This window comes from Canis aureus, chromosome 31 (genome assembly GCF_053574225.1).
Source record: "Canis aureus isolate CA01 chromosome 31, VMU_Caureus_v.1.0, whole genome shotgun sequence".
In the NCBI taxonomy this organism is placed as follows: Eukaryota; Metazoa; Chordata; class Mammalia; order Carnivora; family Canidae; genus Canis; species Canis aureus.
Genome location: NC_135641.1, coordinates 19,719,086 through 19,741,318, shown reverse-complemented (window position 1 = coordinate 19,741,318; position 22,233 = coordinate 19,719,086). Strand labels below are relative to the sequence as shown.

The 22,233-nt window shown below is 38.0% G+C and overlaps 1 long non-coding RNA gene across 24 annotated transcripts in view; it reads right to left on the bottom strand.

Annotated features, from left to right (window-relative positions):
• Window positions 1-4,526: 4,526 nt before the first annotated feature.
• LOC144302457 (uncharacterized) overlaps window positions 4,527-22,233 on the bottom strand; it is a 106,132-nt gene continuing 88,425 nt past the window's right edge. For 14 of the 24 annotated variants that reach the window (XR_013369354.1, XR_013369347.1, XR_013369353.1 and 11 more), the window contains 2 exons: window positions 20,239-20,296; window positions 12,635-13,077 (listed from right to left, as the gene is read on the bottom strand). This is a non-coding gene — a long non-coding RNA (uncharacterized LOC144302457). Of the gene's footprint in view, window positions 4,672-6,047; window positions 6,194-6,816; window positions 6,947-8,872; window positions 9,484-12,634; window positions 13,078-19,493; window positions 19,511-20,234; window positions 20,297-22,233 lie in introns of those variants that run through there. The other 10 variants (XR_013369350.1, XR_013369325.1, XR_013369334.1 and 7 more) reach the window with 5 other exon arrangements.

The window sequence follows — 22,233 nt, the reverse complement described above, 5'->3', positions numbered from 1 at the left end:
GTACGTGTTTCTCCCCATCTTTCATTCCAGAGCCCAAATATAAAACTGTGTGAGATCATAGCAAAAGAAGGACAGATTGAGTCAGTTATCTGGAAAAGTTCAGGCTGGAGTTGCCTCCCTCTTATTTCTCACAACTCTTTCCCTCCTTTATTTCATCTAGAAAAACTTGTTTTCATAACTATCATATATCCCTGAACCTCTCAAAAGATGTATATAGATAAATGTATAAATTCATTGGGTGTTTCCTGAGTTCTCTTCAAAGAAACCTTAAGTCAGATACTCTATACCAATTGGAAATTGGTGCTTCATTCTCACAATGAACTCACATGCGCTCACAATCACGTAAAACACCGTTGATCATAAAACGAATTCCAGAATTGTAAACAGCTGAGAGGTTTTTTTGCAGTCAAATGTGTTCTTTGCAACTGCTCAGAAATCAAAACTGAGGAGAAGGCTAAGCTCCTTGTTGAATACTTCCAAGTATTGGATTAACAGGTAAAATGAGAATCACACTTTCAATAACTGTTGAGCGTGTGGGAACACGTGGATACATCCTCAAGGCTTTGAGTGATGTAGGTTTTACCACTTCCTTTTACAGTGTGATCTCTTATTTTTGACATGAGAAAAATAACCCCTAACAAAAACCATTTGCTTTTAAGCAAATCCAGTCTATTTTCAGAGATTTGTGCTGGTCTCTAACCGATGTTAGACAATAACAACTTTGGTTAATTTCCTTTCCCTCCAAGGTTCTGCTGTAAAGCTCGCAAATTCTGGAGGCATTTGAGTGTATGGTGATGCTACATCTTTAGCTGCCAACCTAGATTTAACCCAACGCATATTTTGCACAAACTTGCTCCAAGTACATGGTTCCTGGCACCCATTATGTTGACATTTTTTTTCTTTCTTTTCCTTCCTCACTTCCTCTTCCCCTCCCTCCCTCTCCTTTCTCTCCTTCCTTCTCTTCTCTCTTTTATTTACTTTTTTACAGCCCTTAGTAAAAGGTTATTATCACTGTCTAGACATTTGTCCTAGTAGTCTACACTTTTCCAAACAAATGTTCTAGTAAGATACTGAGCCCAATAGTATTCATTTTGGCTTCTGCTTTCTGTACCTTCTGCCACTCAGCCCTTAGGTGAAAGATTTTAAATAAACATGTGTTTTTTATACTTTTTTTCTTTGTAGATAGAATTTGGGTTCATTGGAACCTATTAGATTTAAAATACAGTTGGTAGGAATATATGGATTTATTTTTCAGATTGAGTCCAGCTAACTAAAGGGCAGATGTTTCATTCAGGGAAGATAGGAAATGAGGAAACTGCACGAGGCCCTCGGGTAATGATGTAAGGCTAAACACAGGAGGTCATGCACTGGCACTTTTCAGTTGTTTCCATCACTTTGTGGATCGGTGGTTTCACTCACAGACTGTCTGAAAGTCAATCCCAACACATATCAAGAAGCGAGGGGGACTTTTGACTCTGTTGATGGGGTTTACTAAAGCTCAGAGTCACTTGTTCCCATCCTAGGATTTTCAGTGGCGCTTACCATGTAAAAGAAATGAGACTTACTAATAGTTAATATGTCCTCAATCACCCATCCCACCTGGGCTGCTGTGGTCATAGAACCAGAGTACAATTCACTGAGCATTGTATTCTAGGTCTTTAAATAAGGGACCAGGCATTCAGTATTGTCTGCTAGCTCCAATTTAAAATATCTTATTCTATGTCTCCATACCACATTTGTGACAAACATTTCAAAACACACAAAAACTAGACACACTTCAGCTCTTTCAACTGAATAGTGCCATAACTTGAAGGAAGCCCTCTGCCTTGAGAAACAACTGTGGGGGTCTCACAGTCCACCATGGGACACGTAGGACTAGAAGGAATCAAGATTATATCGTGGTGAGGAGCATCATGAAGCCATCTTAGAATTGGAGGGCTTGGGTTCAAATCTCTACTTTTCCACTTACTATTATGTGAACTAGACCTTGTTACTTACCCTCTCAGACTTTGTTGATCTATTAATTGGAATACTTATTGCTGCCTTAAGGGGTTATTATGGGCATTGGATAGAAAAATGAAGAAAAAGTGTCCCTCACACAGTCAATGCAAGCCTATAGCTATAGTTTATTTGCTGGAATGAAAGAATTTCAAATTTGTGAAGAACTTAAAAGGCCTATTCGCCAAAGAATATGATAGTAGAACTTTTCAGATAGCTTTCGACAATCCCATTACAAAAATGGAGCCCATTTCCAACTCCATCTCCACCCACTATCACCTGATTCAGGTTAAATACCACCTGATTCAGAGGAAATTAAACATTTTAACTCCATCTAGTACTCTTCTCTTTCTATGTTAATACTGACAAATGCACCCACTTTTTAAAAACATATTTTAAGTGTTCAGTAGTAGTTAGCAGTCTCCAACAGAAATAATATTCTGCTTCTCTAGGGAGTTAAAATCCTCAATAACCTGATGATGCCCCCAACCTCACCACATAAAATCTTGTAACTAATCCCAACCTCAGGTAGTTACAGACATATTCTATCTAAAACTCTTTATGAATTCAGACCTACGCAGCTAGAAGTACCCACATTGAAATCTGGTCCACAGATGCCTCCCGTGCTGAAGCGAAGCCTTTACAGAGTATTTCAATAGCCAAAGGGCTACTGTCATGCTTGTTAGCGTCTTGCTCCAGTACACAGAAAAATTGATTCTTTTAGCAGGTCAAATTATTTTTGTATTTTTCTTTTTTCATGCCCAGTAACTCCATTCTTTTACCTGGTCAGTTCCTTTAAGAAAGATTCAGTTAGGGGAGCTGCATCTTATTATCTTCTGCCACTAATGCATGGTGCAAAGACAGTTTAATTCTTAAGGAGAGAATCATTTAAGTGTGACCTATTGTATTAGTCTGGATGCTTTTCATATTAAGCACTGGGAAGTTAAAGAGGTCTTTAATTTGTCTAAACCACATTGCTAATTTACATTGAACTTGAAGTGCCCACTGCTTTTCCAATCAGCTCAACTATTCCCAGATATTCTAAGGTGAATTTTAAATAATACAAAGCCTTTAGCTAATGTCTCTAAAAAAGGATACCTTTACTAATAAAATGGCTCATACAAAGATTGTCTATGGCTGAAATGACCCCCAAATTGTACACTGGTTGCTGGAGAAACATTCCAATTGAATGGAATTCTTAGCACTTAACTTCAGCACTGGTCTATGTTCATGCATTAACAGTTTTATTGAGGTCATCCAAATACACAATAGCAGTATAATCCCCCCACTACTGCCTAGAGAATACCGATCGGAGGCAATACTACAATCTCCTGCTAGATAGATGTGTTATTATCAACTCTAAAGAGAAAACAATGAAACTCCCATAGATAAGGAGTGTTAGAGATGCAAATGATAGCAGATGTAGAATCCATCTGCCCAGGGCCATAATTGGCCGCTTGAAATGTAGAAAAAAAGGCATAATAAATATGTGATCTTAATGATAGTACATGATAAATATTACATAATAAATCATAAATTGAACACTTACTATGAAAGAGGTTTTATCAATGTTACTATCTTATTGAATCCTCAACATGCCTAGGCAGTATATATTTGTTCCCATTGGAGAGTGAGTCTCAGAGACATTTCAGGTGCCCAAAGTTCCTAAGATAGGAAGCAGCAAAGCTGAGATTCAAGCCCATTTGACATCAATGTCCAGGCCCAGAACCACAATGTCAGACTGCCAGGCTCTGGGTGTGAGCTGTCTGGGATCTGTGTGGCAGTAACCCGGGCTTCTGTTTGCAAACAGTGACAGCAGTAGGCTAGATCAAAAGTGATACATGGCCCTAAGTCATATGTCTAATAACCACGATGAGGCTTCATCCAGCATGATCCTGAAACAATTTGTCAGGTATGTTTCTTAGAGAAGCAGCATCTTGTCGCATTGTGCAATTTTCCACAGTACACTTCTTTGATTTGGATCATCTTTTGTGACTGAGATTAACATGAAAAACATATTTAAAACAAATTTGTTTGGGGGAGTTTGTGAGCTTTTGGGTTTCTTTTTAAAGCTCCTGTGGGCCCAAAGCCCATATTTTTACCAGCTGCTCAAGTGTTGTATTATATTATCATTTAGTTTGTGTTCTGATACAGGTGGGGTGGATGGGATGAAATATTCACGAGGGACCCCAAAAGGTCTTCTGCTTCTAGTGATTCATTTGTGAAATCTTCTTATTAAAGGACACTTCTGTGAGACTTCAGTCAGAACAATTTGGAACCAAGATTTGATAGAAACACTTCCTTTTATCTTTTATTCTCCCCCCAAACTAAAGGTGGCCTATTTCTCTCCTCTCGGGTCTGTGCTTACCTGGTGAGGCTGAGAATTGGAAGAATTATTGCTATTGCTGTGATCCAAAAATAACAAAACAATTAAAGCAAGTGTATGGTTTTTAAAAACTAATTAGAAAGCCAGAAGACAACCTTGTTGTGTTTTATTGTATTGTTACAGTTTTCACAAACTCTAAGGCTGGCAGCCCTGCAATGGGGCAGGGATGGTGTGGGGAGTGCTGCATCCTGATACTCAGATGTTTCTTGGGCCTTGTAAATACCATCTCTTGGCTTGTTTCTTTTAGGTGCCACCTCTATAGTTGATAGGCCAATAGACAGTTTTCCCTGAATGAGAAGCACAGTGAGTGTATTTCATAATTTTAGCATTTGAGATGATGACTAACACCCTGCATTATGGGCAAGTCATGCTCCTTTGGGCTTTTACATAGTGTTTTGTGGGATTCGCCCTAGGAGCTCTACAAATCTGTTTAGCTATCAGGCTCTATTCCAGGGACATCTGAGCTCTCACCATGTGACTGTGTTCATCTTATCCCTCCGATCTTACCTGAAACATTAAATCCTGAGGGAGCATTCCATAATTCCCCATTTGCTTTGGGGCCCAATTTTTCTCCATCAGAGAATGCTGTTTTCTTTTCCATAGAAACAACATAATTTCATAATCATTGTTTGTTCTTTTACTACTTATGGTCTTTTTTTTCTACTAGAAGGTAAGCTCTAAAGCTAGGACCATGTCCATCTTGTTCATGACCATTTACAAAGGGCCTGTGATATGGCAGGTGCTTAGTAAATATTTTCCCCCTCATTTGTTTTTTTATTTTTTTTAAGATTTTATTTCTATTTATTCATGAGAGACCCAGAGAGAAGCAGAGACACAGGCAGAGGGAGAAGCAGGCTCCATACGAGAAGCCCAATGTGGAACTCGATCCCAGGACTCCAGGATCATGCCCTGCACCAAAGGCAGACACTCAATTGCTGAGCCACCCAAGCATCCCTTCTCCATCATTTAAGATGATCTATAATGATGCATTAAACTTCTACAGTCTTTCACATCTAGCTTTATATCCACTATGTCATGTGATTCTCACAATAGCACTATGAGGCAGGCTAGGCAAATATTATCTTATGAATAGTTTATGAATACAGAAACCAAGTAGAGTAATTGGGCTCCTGGTAGTCCTACCCTATGTAGTCTCCTCCCATCAAATAGTACTGACATGTACAACCACTGGGTTAATGCTGAAATGATGAGTATGACTTCCCAAGTGAGACCATTAAAGACATTAAGGCTTCTGTCTCACCTTCTTAGATCACTCACACTGGGGATAACCAACTGCCATGTTATGAGGACACTCAATCAGCCTGTAAATCATGTGAGAGAGACTGAGACTAACTACTAGCACCCCAAACCAACATATCAACCATGTAAGTGGAAGTAGACTCTCCAGTCCCAGTTAAACCTTGAGATGACTACAGTCCTGGCAAACATCTTGGTTACTACCTTGTAAGAAAGCCTGAGCCACAACCACCCAAATAAACTCCTGAATTCTTGACTTAGAGACACTGAGATAATACACGTTTATTGTTTTAGACTGCTAAGTTTTGGGGCAATTTGTTCTGCAACGATAAATAACTAATACTCCAAGACCCGGGAATGCCAAATCTTAATCTTCTTTCTCATCTTTCCCTTCTTTATCACTTACCTTAGTCCTTCTGCTTCTGCCAAAGAAACTTGGGGTGTATGTGTAGTAAATATAGATTGGAATACAATGTGTAATGTGTGCTCAGTATTATCCCAGTTTTCTTTCACTACTGCCTCGTGTAGGCAAATCATCACCATTCACATCATCTGGAAGAGAAGAAAACTAAAGGAAGCTACTCAAGAAACTAGGCAGCTTAATTCTGTCAAAGTGAGCTGTCTAAACTCTGTCAAGACTCCAGCAGCCTCCTGGGCCAAGCCAGTATCTCCCTGGGAATCCTCCAAAGCATTTCCAAATAAAATAGCTATAAACTTATTTAAAGGCATTATGAAGGTAAGAGATGTTGTAATAGTTGGGGGGATACAATTTTAATTTGCACTCCAGACTTTTAAAGACAACTCATAATTTCATTGTGCTAATTCAAATATCATTTGAATATTTACATCTGAACAAAGAGTCTTATTTATTAATTAATGTATTTTACTAATTGAATTATAATTAATATTGAATCTAAATTTGCCTTATAATAGGCAAGATAATCTATCATTATGTATGTTTGAATACATACTGCCAGTTAAATGACCCCACCAATTAATCCTTCATCCTGCTCTCCAACATGCAGAGAACAATCCACATAACAATCCTTAAAAGTAAAGCCCCTTCACATCACTTGATCTTCCACCTTTCCTGCTCTCCATGCCCCTCTTCCTGCATGAATTCCTTGGTGACAGCCCCTCCAGTGGTTACATGGACCCAGCTTGTACTCGCTCACCTGAAAGAGAAGAAGGCCAAATTGTGTGGGCTTATGAAGAATTGGTCCAGAGTGATTCACCAGTGGTGATGGCTAAGAAGCATAAAATTTTTTCCACCTGTTTCTCTCTCCATCACAGCCATACTTGACACTGATGAGAGATGAATTAAATCAAATGCATGAATTTATTCTTTACAAGGTCATGCTCATTCTGTCCTAGTAGAATGGATTCTCCCAGGTGAGTATGAGTGTGTATGTGTGTGTGTCAGTGTCTGTGTTGACAGCCAGGGTGCCTAAAGGGCCTGGTTGCCATGTCTAACTTCACTGGGATCATTGCCATCTCACCCCCACTCCCATGAACTCCAGATGCCTTTTGTCTACACTCCAGGGAGATGCAGTGGCTGTGAGAAAAATCCCAACTCCACCACTGATAAGCCATGTGATCTGAAGCACATTAATTTCTCTGAACCTCAATTTCTCATCTATGGGAATTTTATCCTGCCTACCTCACAGGTTCTTGGTGGGGGGGACTACATATGATTATTTATATGACAGAATTTTTTAAATGAGAAGTAAATAGAAGAAATATTTTGCAGCAGTTGAGTGTCTCAAAGAAGATCTTAGCAAGAAGTATTCATAAATAAATAGCAGGCTATACTGCAATAATCATTATTTTCCTAACATACACCAAGTATGACTCTTTAGAACTACCCATTAGTCTGTGAAAGAAACCTCAGGATAGATGATAGATCTGTAGAGATATTCAGTATCCAGTATCCTCAAGAGACGTGTAGCTTTCATTCTAGAAGGAGACATAGATAACTAAATACATAACTATATGTTACATAGTGAGAAGTGTTATGAACTTGACACTAAACAGTCACATAAATGTTTCCCAGCACACTGTGGTAGGTGCCATGGAGGAAAAGTGAAGAGGCCCTAAGAGAATAAAATGATGGTGGAGAGATTGATGTTATCTGTTAGGAGGGGATTGCAACCCTGAGAAAGGCTGGTCTCTCTAAAGGGGTGTTGGAGCTTGAAGAAGAGGATGGAGAGCAGCGTGGAAAAGCACTCCACACAAAGGGAGCAGCAGGTACAAAGTTTTCTTACCCTGAGCTATATTGAATGCCTCTGGCTGGCCTCAATTTCCTTCCTCCTTCTAGTCTAGGAGTGAAAATCAAAGGATTTTCATATCTGACAGGCTAGAGTTCTAGTCTCAGTTCCAATAGTTACTACATGTATGGAGCAAGTTACTGAAACTGTTTGCTCTGGCTTTCTAATATGCGACATGGGGATAATAACTTGTATCTCACAAGGCTGTTTCAAGAACTGAATGAGTAATGAACATAACAAGCCCAGTGACTATCTGGCTTTATATTTATAGTAAGTACTCAAAGAATGATAGGTATTCATTATTATAATACTATTATTATCATAAAAAGAGTGAGGGGCTGAATAAGATTATGCTTAATTTTTCTTCCAGCTATAGGATTTGATGGACTGCCTAGCTATAGGCATTTGCATGGTTTCTGTTGGGAAGGTGTTACTTATAGTGTGAAGGCAAAATGAAGTATGGAATCTATCAGGAATATAGGTGTAAGCATAGGCAACTTCTCTCTCAAATTCTAAATTTGATGCATTTGGAAATAAAAGCATTTAGGGGGGAAAAAAAGCACGAAAAGACATTCAGGGAAAATAAGAGTGCTACTATGATATGAAAATCCAAAACACTTAGTAAAACAAATACAACCAGGTTATTCTCAAGGGAAGAAAGTAGGTAGAAGATTTTTTGCTTGTGTACAGTTCAAACTAAACCAGGTGCTTTTAAAATTTTCTCACTACTTAACAAAAATAAAGCAACCTCAATACATTATGGCTTTTTTGAATTTAGGTACTATAATGAATCAGTAATTTAGATGTGTTTCAAGGATACAATTGGAAATAACTGCTTCTTGATGCCACACTTATACAAAATAGAAAAATAGAGGATTAGAGCTAGAAGGGTCTTCAGAGACCATGTGATGTCATCCCAGGTCTAGGATGAGGAAATTAAGATTGAAAATGTAAAGGTACTTACCTCAAGCCAGAGACCAGATCAGAATGCAATTTTTAACTGTTTTTGCTTCCCAAAAAGCCCCCAAGTGAGGTGAGGTCTTCAACTGTGATACATCATAAAATTAAGTCCTAGATGTCTACAATTAGAGAAAGAACAAGCTAAAGGCCACAGTTAAGAAATATCTTTGGCACACCATAGTAGGAATGATTAAAAACAATTTCAATCACGATAAAAACAATTCCAGTTTAATCTAAGCTGTCTATCGTGTGAATTCCCCTATGAGATTGTCTAGAGGAGGAGTGAAAGGGTTAAGTCTGTGAAGCCCTTCATTTTTCAGCCACTAGCTGTGGTGTCCTGGGTAATTACTGGGGCTTACCTGAGACCACACCTTAGATAAACCTGTAATGCTGGAGTTTTCTGCAAACATTTTCTTCCCTGCAAGCTGTGGCTTGTCTCTTTCATATATTTGTCCTATGTTTTCAACTTGATTTTCCAGTGGCTAGTTTATACTTGGTTGAGCCAACAAATCAAGGTCTGTTGATTTAGCTTCCTATCTTCTTGATGCTTACATGAGACAACCACACCAGCTATGTGGTGACGAATACAGTCAGGCCGGATGAATTATTTTCCTACTAGAGAAATAAAGTTAAAAAGAGAATGAGAGAGAGAGAGAGAGAGAGAGAGAGAGAACTGGTTCGGGTAAGGGTTATGGTTTCATTTCCCTCATTTTATTCATTGTTTTTTAAAATAATACAGGCTTTGCTTGCAACTGAAATTTCATCCTTATTTCACTGCTTAAATGAACATTTAATTTTTCTCATCTAAGGATATTCTCTTTTGTACACAGAGCCCAGTACAAGAACATAGTCTAAGTGCAAAGTAGGTATTTAGTGTGGCAAAGGAAAGCATGTCCTTGAGGAGCCAGTCCTCCATCATGGTGCCTTATGGAAAGTGCAATGACAGTACGGGAACCATTTTTAGGTCATATCTGCCTATAAAGAGTACAAAGCAAAGTGGTTTGTGTTTTAAGTTTTAGTGGTTCCCAACTACAAGGTACTTCTCCAAACTGCATATCCCTTTGAGAAAAAAAGGCTCATGACTTCTAGGTCAATGGGGGCATACCTTTTTTCCTTTGTAAAAAAGAATGGTATTTCCTTCTCTCCATCTCCCTGAACCTCATCTCCACCACCACCATTGCCACGGCATAGGCGACAATGCAGTGAAAAAAATCACAGACTAAGCACAAAATGCCATCACATCTTTTAGAGTTCTGTGGGGTTAACAAGAATAATAGTATTACTTTCTTCGTTTTGCGTAAGATAAAATATTAGGCCAAAGTTATAGGCATTTGAAATGATATGTTCAAAGTCCTGAATGAAGCTAGCCGTGGTAGTGGGATTACACTGGGCTGACCGCTCTTCAGATGCCACCCACCCATTTATTGGGTAATCGCCAATGTCAATGTCACCCAACAGCATTTCTTGCATACACATTGGTGGAGTTACTTCAGCCAAGTGGTTTGATCATCATCTAGCTGAAGACAATATTAGGAAAATAGAAATTTTTATTAAGCTGGGATGGAAGCAAGAATGACTTTTGAGCTAGAAGGCTTGGGAGAGGGGAGCAAAAGAGAATGGAAAATGTGTTTATCAACTTTAGTTTCAAAAATAATGTGTTAAGGTAACACGTACTATAATACAAAAATATGTAGTTTTTAACTACATATTTTAAGTGAATATCATCCCTCCCACTTCCAAGATTTCTTAGTATTAACAGGCTGATACATAGCTTTTTTAAAGGCTACAAATATATATGTGTGTGTGTGTATATACATATATGTATATATATACACACATACAGAGAGAGAGAGAGAGAAATAGTGGAAATGGAGGAAGTCAGCATGGAGGAAAATGATTCAGGTTCAGAGAAAGGGGTGGGAGAGCTACCCCTCCCAAATTGCCCTTGAGCTGGCCTCAGCCCTGCCCAGGATGCTGAATTTTATGTTGGGAAGGCAACAATTTCAGTTCTTCTAGGTTAGCCGCATTGCCCCACCTGATCTGCTATAAACTCATGAAACCCATACTCTCCATTTAAGCCCATTTTCTCCCTATCTAATCTCTGCTTTCCCTCACTCCCTATTCCCACCGCATTGCACACATTCACCTACTACTGCCCTACACCCCCCATGAAGACAGAAAACTAAAAGGCACAAGTGATAAACAAGATGGCTTTCTTGCTGCTATTCTCTTGGAGGTTGCGGGGGAAGGACCATTGGAGGCATCTGGCTTCCTAGGACCTTGGCACACAGGTTTGGGATTTCAGGGTTTGCTGTTTCTGTATCCAAATAGCTATTTGCTGTTTGCTGTATCAAAATAGCTCCAAAAGTGGAATAGATGTCTGCCCACTTAATCTGTAGGCCAAAATGCCTTGTGGGACCTAGTGCTTTGACATTTTTGTCATGTCCTAAACGTCAGCTTGAGGTTGTTGGTCATTGGATTGGAGTTCATTTTTGGAAAAGTAAGTGGCACTCTCTGGGTTATGGTCTGGTTTCAGGCTGGACAGCCTTAATTCTTGCCTCTGCTCCTCTACACACACACACACACACACACACACACACACACACACACACATGCTTGAACAATTTGCCTCCCCAGTGAAGCTTGTACATACAAATCCAGCCAGAGCAAGATCTGCCCTCTGGTACAACACCATTTCAGAGGTCAGCCTATCTGCGAAGTCTTGGGCAACCTACTGGAAGCCATAGTTCTCACATAGCAGGTTGGTCAAGGATAGTGTCAGAGCAATGACGTAAGTTGTGAAATGATGACAATATCCTGGAAAAAACGGAGTGTACAGAGTGTATCCTTAAGCTTGGGGGAAAGCTGCCAACTAAAACTGATGTTGACCTTTTAGGGACCCAAATGATGGCATGCCCCCAGAACTTTATCCTTCTGTGAGTTAAACTTCCACTGTTCTTACTGACATATAGCGGTACCACAGAAGGGCAAGTCAATGCCTTTTGAGAAGTGCTGTGCTGGAATTGTCTCTCCAGAGTGAATCTGAGTAGAAAGAAAGGAGATCTTTCCATAGTTACCCAAGAAGTTCCAGAGTACATTATGCATCACATACATACTGGAGCACAGCAGAAAGCTAAGTCAGCAATGGTCGACTTGGTCTTCTACTTTCTCTCTCTCTCTCTCTCTCTCTCTGTTTTGAATGAAATCTGGAGGTTCTTCATTTTTTTTTTTTAAAAAAAGGGCTTTATTTATTTATTTTTGAAAGAGAGAGTGCATGCATGAGCCAGGGTTTGGGCAGAGGGAGGGGGAGAAGTAAGCTCCCTGATGAGCAGGGGGGCCCAACTCTGGGTTCTACCTAGAACCGTGGGATCATGACCTGAGCCAAAGCAGATGCTTAACCGACTAAGCCACCCAGGTCCCCGTGGAGGTTTTTCTTAACAGTATTATAACTGCTTTATTTATGTATGCTTCATGTGTGCCAGACTCCGTGCCGGCATTTTATTGACTTTATCTCCTTTATTTCTATCAGCCTGATTGAAAAATAGTTCATAATTTGTTCATGAAGTTGAGGAAAGGTTCATGAGACCCTGGCTTCACAAATCTGGGTTAATATTTTGCAAGAATTAAACCACTCTTCTTTTTTCTTAATTTTTTATTTTCATTGAAGCATAATTAACACAGTATTTTATTAGTCTCAGGTCTACAACCTAATTCAACACTTGCATACGCTCAGTGCTCATCACAACCAGCATAGTCACCATCTGTCATCAAACAGTGTCAATACAATATTATTGACTATATTTCTTGTGTTGTATGTTTCATCCCTGTATGGGTTTTTTTTGGTTGTTTGTTTGTTTGTTTGTTTTTTAGCATTACACTTCCTTTTCATAATTTACTAGAACTGGGCAAAAAGTATAACAAATTTATACAACTTAGTAATTGTACAAACCATTAATTTAGCAAGACGATATTGGTTATAGTCACCAGAATGAAGACTCACACTGTTCACTGACACTTCCGTGAAAAGTTCAGATAAATAAGAAGTCACTGGCTCAAAGTCACAACAGAAGCAATTTATACTTTACATACAACAGCAAAGGTCAATCTTCCACAACAGTACTGCAGACACAACCACTCAGAGGCTCTCCACGCTGCCACGGCATTACTGGAATGTTCTTCAGAGTCCATCTTCTCTCTCCAAGACCAACACTTGAAGCATTAGATGTAATATAAAATAAGGAGTTCTTTATTATTTATATAAAACTTGTACATTAAAAACAATTAAGATTCAACAATTCTGCTGACCCCTGAGGAAGCTAAGAGCTTTTGTAGGTCTACCGAGGAGCCCTGTGTGAACGTTTCCACTTATTTTATAGCTGGAATTTTGAACATTTTAATCCCCTTTATCTATTTCATCCATCTCCCCATCTACCTGCCCTCTAGCAGTCATCAGTTTTGTTTTCTGTATTTAAGTCTTTCTTTTTTTAAACTACTCTTCTCATTTTGAAATCAGTTATTTATTCCAACCTCTATTCTGAGTAATAAACTAGACACTGGTGTGAATATCATATTCACTTTATTGGCAATCATTTGACTGTTGAAAACCTAGGCCTTGCCAATGGTCCCAAAGTCAGCCTGGAAGAACAAAGCATATGGCGAGTAAAGACATATAGCTCAAAAGCAAGCAGATCAAGAAGTAAGCAGATAATAATTAGAATTATTAATCTTGAAAAGTGAATGGCTGAGTTGCACTAAGGATATGTGACATAACCATTTCATCATAGAATGACTTTCAAAAAGCAAACAATTTTCTAAAACCATTGCAAATACCTAAAAATCCTTATAAACAACAGATGGTTTTCATTTGAATAATACTTTATGTGTAGCCTTTGTATTTCTTCTTTTAAAGATTTTATTTATTTGAGAGAGAGCAAGAGCTGAGGAGAGGCAGACCACCCCGCCCCCAACAAGGAGCCCCAAGCAGCTGGATCCCAGGACCCCAGGACTACAAGCACAAGGTCAACCGACTGAGCTACCCAGGTGCCCTTCGCCTTTTTTATTTCATTCAAGAGTATAATAACATTTTTCAAACTAATTTGGGGACATTTGTAACAGCAGGCCATGGGATTGGGACCACTCACAGTGGGCATCTCAATACCGTGTGCCAAGTGGAGTCCTCTACCCTCAGAAATAATCTCTTGAACCCAGCTCCTTCTTAACCACCGACTAATAATGAGAACACCCTGGGTAGTGTCCATACTTTTTATAGTTAACTTACCTCCGAATCTGGGTTTGAATCTGCTCACTGCATCACATAAGCCAACTAGACTTGCTAAAGATCCTTACCAGGCTGCTACGGCCTATGCTGCTTTTTAGTACAGTTCACCATCCCAACTTTCAAAAACTTAAGTCTCTTGCCCTTCCTCTCAATCCAACAGTGTGGGGTTCTACATAAAACTGAAATAAGGGAAGCAGAACTCATCCTGGGATAGAAATGCCATCATTTCTACCTGTTGGGCGGGGAGTTTGGACTTCCAGGTATGTGAAGTAGACCTAACTAAAACGGCTTTCATTGGAGAGGGATTCTAAACTGTTCATTGAGCCAAAGGCAAGGTGGGATAAAGCAAGTCACCTAGGCACTGGAGGGCTGGGCGGGTAGACTTCCCTGGGAGGCCTCACAGGCCCCAGCCTGCAGCCTCAGGCCCTAGGGCAGGGGTGTGTGATGCTCGCCATGATGCCTGTGGGAAGGCCTCTGAAACCCCAGTGATCCTGAGGTGATAAAGTCAACATGCCAGCCTGCCAAACTGTGCAGCCTGAAACAGACTATTTTCACCACACACATGAAGATACCATTCCTGTTCAAATATTTATTTGGGCTTATATTCCAAAAAGACTTCTTCCTCTATTAGGTTTAAGCACTTCCCCATTCCCTTCTACTTCTGCTTAAGGTTATATGAGGATTTCCTTGTCATTTGTCCTAAAGGACTCATGTTTTATTGAAATAGTAGCTGGAGCCTGAAAATGGTGAATTCAGGGACACATAAAGTTGTAAAAATTTAATTTGTTAGACAAACCTAAGTCGTATAGTCAAATCTTTAACTGATGATTCTGAAAACATCTTTTTTCTTTTAATAATAACAAAATACCTTATGAAATTTTACATCATTGGTTTCTCCCTTGAAGAATCATTTGGGATACATCTGTTTTGTTTTTTCCTTAAGATTAAATTCTTTAAAAGCAAATTAGCTTTTAATATGAATATTACGACTCAGCATAAGAAAGCTCCAGCCACATTATAGTTGTGGAAATTTTTCAAGAATAAACTATTCTCAGAAACAGACATGATGCAAATGTGAGCTTTTAGATAAAAATCTATAATGGCTCTTTGTCAGGGCTCTCTACTGAATTCTACTGGCCAAAAAGGATCAATAAAATGTTACATAGTCCCTACCAGATACCAGTTACTCTCTCATAAACGTTGGCCATTCCATCAATAGGGTAAGTCTATGATGAATTTATTATCATTTCCAGTTTATAGCTAGGAAAACTGAGGGCAGATGATTTGTCAGAATTGCACTGCTGAGAAAGTGCTGGCGTAGGATGTAAAATTCAGTTTTCTGACTCAAAATTTGGCATTTTTTTCACTATACTGTGACACCCTTCGGACATAAATATTAAGTATTCCAATGGTTGCTTTTTAAATGAGAATTAATTTGAATTTGCACTTTCCCATATCCTACTTCAGATACAAGCTTTCAGGATTAAATTACAATACAGAGAGGGTGTTACCAAGAATCCTAATCCAAAGAACTTTGGAAAGAGCCTGTCTCTTTAGTTTTTCTAACATACGCCTTTGAAATAAATATGACAGTGCAATAAACATTGACCAAAACGTCTTGGCTTTGCATTTATGGTTTGCCATGAAATCAGAGAAAAATTCTAATGAACTGTGCAGAGGTATGACCTCATAACGAGGTAGGTAATGATACGGTCAACGGCAAAACACACAGTCCTCAGCGAGAGCTCAAGCTTAAAGTGACATTTTATTCCTTTGTTCCATATGTTTATTTTTAACATGTCTTAAAGACTATTAAAGGAAGTAAATTAATATCCTCAAATATCCATTGACTCAATGCAATGGCAGTTTATGTTCCACTAACATGTTTGGTTCGGTTTCAAGAATACAAATAAAAACCAGAACATTCTATCCTGTCAACCGTAGACCTTCCATGTTGTCTGTGGGTGTACACGAGGGAGCACAGGAGTAGGTATTTGAAACTAATCAATACTTTTCAGATTTAGCTGAGTTTGTGGGGAAAATATATCCAGGAAAGAAATGTCATTAACAGGCACTCAGAAAGCAAAATGTGGTGCCAGCGTTATGACATTTTAAACATATATTTCAGAAGTATGTTTAAACCATTTAAACCAAGGCTCAAGTGTAACTAATATATTCCCTGATGAGGCTGGTTCCTCAGCAGTCTCTCGTTGCCCTGGGTCTTAACTCCTCCCACAGATTTCACAGTTTGTGTGTATCAGGTTTAGTCATTTATCTCGTGAAGCAGTTATCATATTCCACTATTCCATGGCTAATCATGGCATAAGCAGTTAGCACTTTTCATCTTCAAAGCTCTTAACAGCAGTTAATTAATATAAACAACCCCCTTAGGAGATAAATTAATCACACTATAACAGTTCCCATTTTACCAATTGAGGAGCTGAGGTAAAGAGGCTAAGTAATTGGCCCAAAGCCATTAAGAAAACAATATATGAAGACGGCGGTGGCCTGAGGAGCCCTGAGATCTCAAACTTTAATAAAATGTTTACTTTTCTTATTAGTCTTCTGTACATGGTATAAAATGCCATTCAACCAATAGCTCTCTCCAGATGGCCCAGTGAAAAATGAGGTGTTTTGCTACCTACACTAAGAGCATCAGCTAGATTCTCCATAGTATCACTAACTGGTCATAAAGAAGTAAAAAAATATTATCGTCACCAAATTTCAGTCTTCAGACAGAATTTTATCTTCTGTTTATGTGATCCTATCAAATCAGTCCCCAGGATCTCTATGGCCAAATATATATGGTGATAAACATCTGGTCTCAGAAATCAAATGAAAATGAACATGAAACCAATGGCTCGAGTGCCCCTATCATCAAAGGACTGACACTGAATAAAATTTAGACAGACTAAGCTAAACTCCCTATATGTACTGACATTGTTTAGAGTTTAGAACAAATCACACTGCATAATTTCCAATAAGCAATATATACTTAATTCAATATGTTTAATATATAATTCACTGTATAATTTAATTTATTAGCATTGGACCTGTAAATAAGATGTACTTTTTTTCTCAGTGGACACTGACTCACAAAATGAGCTTGTTATTTTTAATTTCCTCTTCTAATAAAAAAAAAATCTTGAAATATCCCAAACAATTCTTGGGTATATCAATTAAATATGATATATATGGAAATTTATTAACAAGGTAAAAAATAAATTTGGAGCATTCCATGTTAAAATTACTAGAAATCTCTCCTACATCTGACAATTATGACTCTTTCCAATTATCACTCAACAAGTACTGTGTGAACCCACACTTGTATTTTTTTAAGATTTTGTTTATTTATTTTAGAGAGAGAGAGAGGAAGCATGAGAGGAGGGGAAAGGGGGAAGAAGGAAAGGGAGAGAATCTCAAGTAGATTGTGCTGAGCACAGAGCCCAGCACAGGGCTCAATCCCACAACCCTGAGATCATAACCTAAGCCAAAATCCAAGAGTGCGACATTCAATTGACTGAGTCATCCAGGCGTTGCAACCCATGCTTGTATTAGTCAATTCATTGTTGGCCAGAATCATGGTTTTCTTTTTCCTCCTTCTTTGGAAAAGTAGAATATGGATACTGGGAATCTCATTTTAAACAAGAAAAGTAACACACAGGCTTTTTTCAACATATTTCATTCTATAAACAAACACTATACCCAGTCTTATGAGCACCCAAAATGCAAAAATAAAATTTTTAAGAAAGAAAACATTTAAAAAACCATCCTAGGTAAGCTAGGGTAAGGATATATAGGACACTCTTTGCAACATCTTTGCAACATTTTTCTAAATCTAAAATTATTCTAAAACAAAAAACTTAAAGAAAAGCAATATAAAAATGATTGTGGTAGACTGAAAAATTGCCCCCTACCAAAGATATCCATAGCTTAATCTCCGTAACCTATGAATGTTACTCTATTTCAGAGGGAGGTGGGAAAGCTCTCAGAAAGTATTATTAAGCATCTTGAAATAGCAAGATTATCCTGGATTATAGGGAGACCCTAAATTTGATCAGATGTATCCTTAGAAGAAGGAGTTAGAGGAATTTTATAGACAGAGGAGAATATGATGTGAACACAAAGCAGAGAGAGATTTGAAGATGCTGATCTTAAAGACTAAGTGATACAGCCACAAGCCGAAGAATAATGGCAACCATCAAAAGCTAGAAGGGGTAAGGAGACTATTCACCCTGAGACTGTCCAGGAGCACAACCCTGCTGACTTCTTGATTTCTGTTCAGTGATACTGATTTTAACTTCTGACCACCAGAACTGCAAGAAAATAAATTTCTGTTGTTTTAAGCCCCCGGATTGGTGGTCATTTGTTAGAGCAGCCACAGGAAGCTAATATGATTGGCAAAGAAGATAAAAGAGCCAACTACAGAAGAAATACAAATAGCCAACAAGCATATGAGAGATGTTCAATGTCACTAATAATCAAACAATTAAATCAATTAGTTAACTTATCTGTTGTCACAAAATTAAAAGGACTGAGAATCTTTTAAATCCCCTGGTGCAATTTTTACCAAAGACATCAAAACACCCAATTAACTCTCCTTATAGATTAGCCAAGGTCTGACAAGCTAACACATTACTTTCTTCAGGAAAATATGGGTATTTTGAAAATAAAACTCAATAAATGGTGTTGGGAAAATTGGATAGCCACATGCAGAAGAATGAAACTGGACAATTCTCTTACACCTTACACAAAAATAAACTCAAAATGGATGAAAGATCTAAATGTGAAACAAGAATCCATCAAAATCCTAGAGGAGAACACAGGCAGAAATTCTTCTTTTCTTTTCTTTTCTTTTTTTTTTTTTTTTTTTACCTTGGCCACAGCAACTTCTTGTATGACGGGACTATAAAGGCAAGGGAAACCAAAAACAATAATGCACTATTGGGACTTCATCAAGATACAAAGCTTCTGCACAGCAAAGGAAATAGTCAACAAAACTAAAAGGCAACCTATAAAATGGGAGAAGATATTTGCAAATAACCTATCAGATAAAGGGCTAGTATCCAAGATTTATAAAGAACTTATCAAACTCGACCCCCAAAAAACAAACAGTCCAATCAAGAAATGGACTTCTAGAAGACATGAACAGAAATTTCTCCATACACACGGCTAATAGGCACATGAGAAAATGCTCCATATCACTTGTCATCAGGGAAATACAAATCAAAACCACAAAGAAATAGTACTTTACACCAGTGAGAACGGCAAAAATTAACAAAACAGGAAACAACAAATGTTGGCAAAAATATGGAGAAAGGGGAACCTACCTTCTTGGTAGGGATGGAAGCTGGTGCAGCCACTCTGGAAAACAGTATGGAAGTTCCTCAAGAAGTTAAAAATAGAACTAGCCTACAACCCAGCAAGTGCACTACTGGGTATTTACCCCAGTAAATTAAAATTAAGATACAGATGTAGTGAAATGATGGGACACCCGCACCCCAATGTTCATAGCACCAATGTCCACATTAACCAAACTGTGGAAGGAGCCACAATGTCCTGTGACAGATGACTGGATAAAGAAGATTTTATATATATATATAAAATGGAGTATTATTCAGCCATCAGAAAGGATGAATACCTACCATTTACATCAACATGGATAGAACTGTAGGGTATTATGCTGAGTGAAATAAGTCAATCAGAGAAATACATTTATCATATGGTTTCACTCATATGTGGAATATAAGAAATAGTGAAAGAGACCATAAGGGAAGGGGGTGGAAACTGAGTGAAGAAAAATTAGAAAGGAAGACAAACCATGAGAGACTCCTAACTCTGGGAAACAAACAAAGGGTTGAAGAAGGGGAGGTGGGTGGGAAGATAGGGTAACTAGGTGACAGACATTAAGGAGGGCATGTGATGAGATGAGCACTAGGCGTTATACTATATGTTGGCAAATTAAATTTAAATATATTTTTAAATAAATAAATAAAACTCAGAATAAGTGAATAATGGACATTTGACTTCTACATCTCTTTAGTCTTGTATAAAAAATATTTTATTATATAAAATGTCTAATACATACAAACCTGGAGAATTCTCGTGGTCAATCTTGTTTCACCTATGTCTCTTCTGATCTCTCCCAATCTAGATTATTTTAAACAAAATCCAGACATCATATCACATTTCAGTATGTATCTCTGCCTATAGATATTCATTTTAAGTAAATTTATATATAATACACATTTCTATATAATTCACACATACATAATTTATACATACTATATATTCAGATATAACTACTATACATTATATATGTACATATATATATTTATTTATTCTGTTTGGTGTTTTTGGTGGAATTCTTTTTTCCTTTACTCTCACTTTTCCAGAATTCAGAATTTTATACCAGGAAATTTTGAGTAATAAAAGTAAGAGAAAAGACTTTCCTATGAGAATCAAAAGATTCCAAAGTCTGATGCTCTTAACACTCTATGGGAGAGACTCATATATTTGTTAAGGTGTGTGGAAAAGCGTGTGTGAGCATGTCATACATTGTTTCTCCTGAATATTAATCTATTAATATCCTTTCCTTATCTTTGGCCTCTCTTCTACTCCTTTGCTACTCTTATAACATGTTTAAGATGTTAAGATGCTTCCAACCTCCCACACCACCAAAAAATACCTCATCTGATTCCATAGCTTCTCTAGCCACCCTACTCAACCAAACTTCATGAAAGAATAGATCATGATTGTCCTCATTTTCACGTCCTATTGTTTGGCCACACAAAGCCATGCAGCAAAAATGTTAACCTGAAATCACTCTCACTGATAAGTGTTAATCAAATGAAGGGATGTATCAGTAAACAAAACAGACCTGGTACCTACCCTCACAGCTCTGTGGCCTAGCTGCCCTTAAGTCTGGATCCCCTGGATAGAATTTTGGTAAATTAAACAAATCTCTAAGCACTCTCTTCCCACTGTTTTTCACGGACTCGTTCCATTCCCTAAACTCTACTCCTGAAAGATTTCAGATTGAAATGAGATGAAAAACAATGGCTCATGTTCACTCTTCCGCCTGAAATCTAATGACTGTGTGGCAGGTCAATGAGATAATCACTGAAGATGGCTATTTCCTTCTTGATATCTTTACAACTGATATGGAAGGATCCTTTGGGGCTCTGATGGTTCCTAAGATTACCAGAACTGTTCATGTCATATTTATTCATCTGCCAGGTACAGAGGCAGGTTCCCTAAAAGACCATTTAAACCTTCAGGGAGGGCTAATTTCTCAGCATATCTGAATCCTCAAGCTAAGAAGAATGAGCAAAAACATAAATGAAAGTAAACAATAACGAAATATTGGGCCACTCCAAAGAAAATATTTGTATTTTTGGACTTGAACTAAAATTAACTGGTAATGTCTAGTCATTGCTAATGAGAAAGTTTAAATAACAAAGGGAATGGATTAGTTAACGGAAAAAGATTGCTGAGGAATTAGATGATACTGCATTATATTAAAATCTGTTTTTCCTAGTCAACAAGAGATTACCTATTGCAAGTATGAGAAAGTGAATGAAAAGGTGAATCTTTGAATATTGATTTAAAAAAAAATACTCCTTAGTCAATAATGGCAAAGTAAAAGAAGTCTTCATAGCTAAATAACAACTAGAGAAATATCACTTGAAATATTACATGTAAACTCTGACCATGCGCATTTGTGTACATGCACACATATACACTCACCAATCTTAAAGGTCAAAAAATACTACTAGAGAGTATGACTTGTGTTTTGTTGCTTAACTAGGCTACTATCTTAGCTGTTATGTTTCAAAAGTTAATAGGTATAAAAGAGTACAATTATTGACCTATGGTCTTCATACAAAAATGAAATTTTCTTTTTGAGTGAGAGAATTATATATACATACTTGAGGCAGAGAGACAGAGGAAACCAAAGGAAGTGAGAAGGAAGTTGAATCATTCATCTCAGAGAGGACAGGCCTGAGATAATTGTAAGCTCAGTGAGGACAGGAACCGTGTTTGTCTTGCTGACCGCAATGGCCTCAGCAGTTGATGAAGGGGCA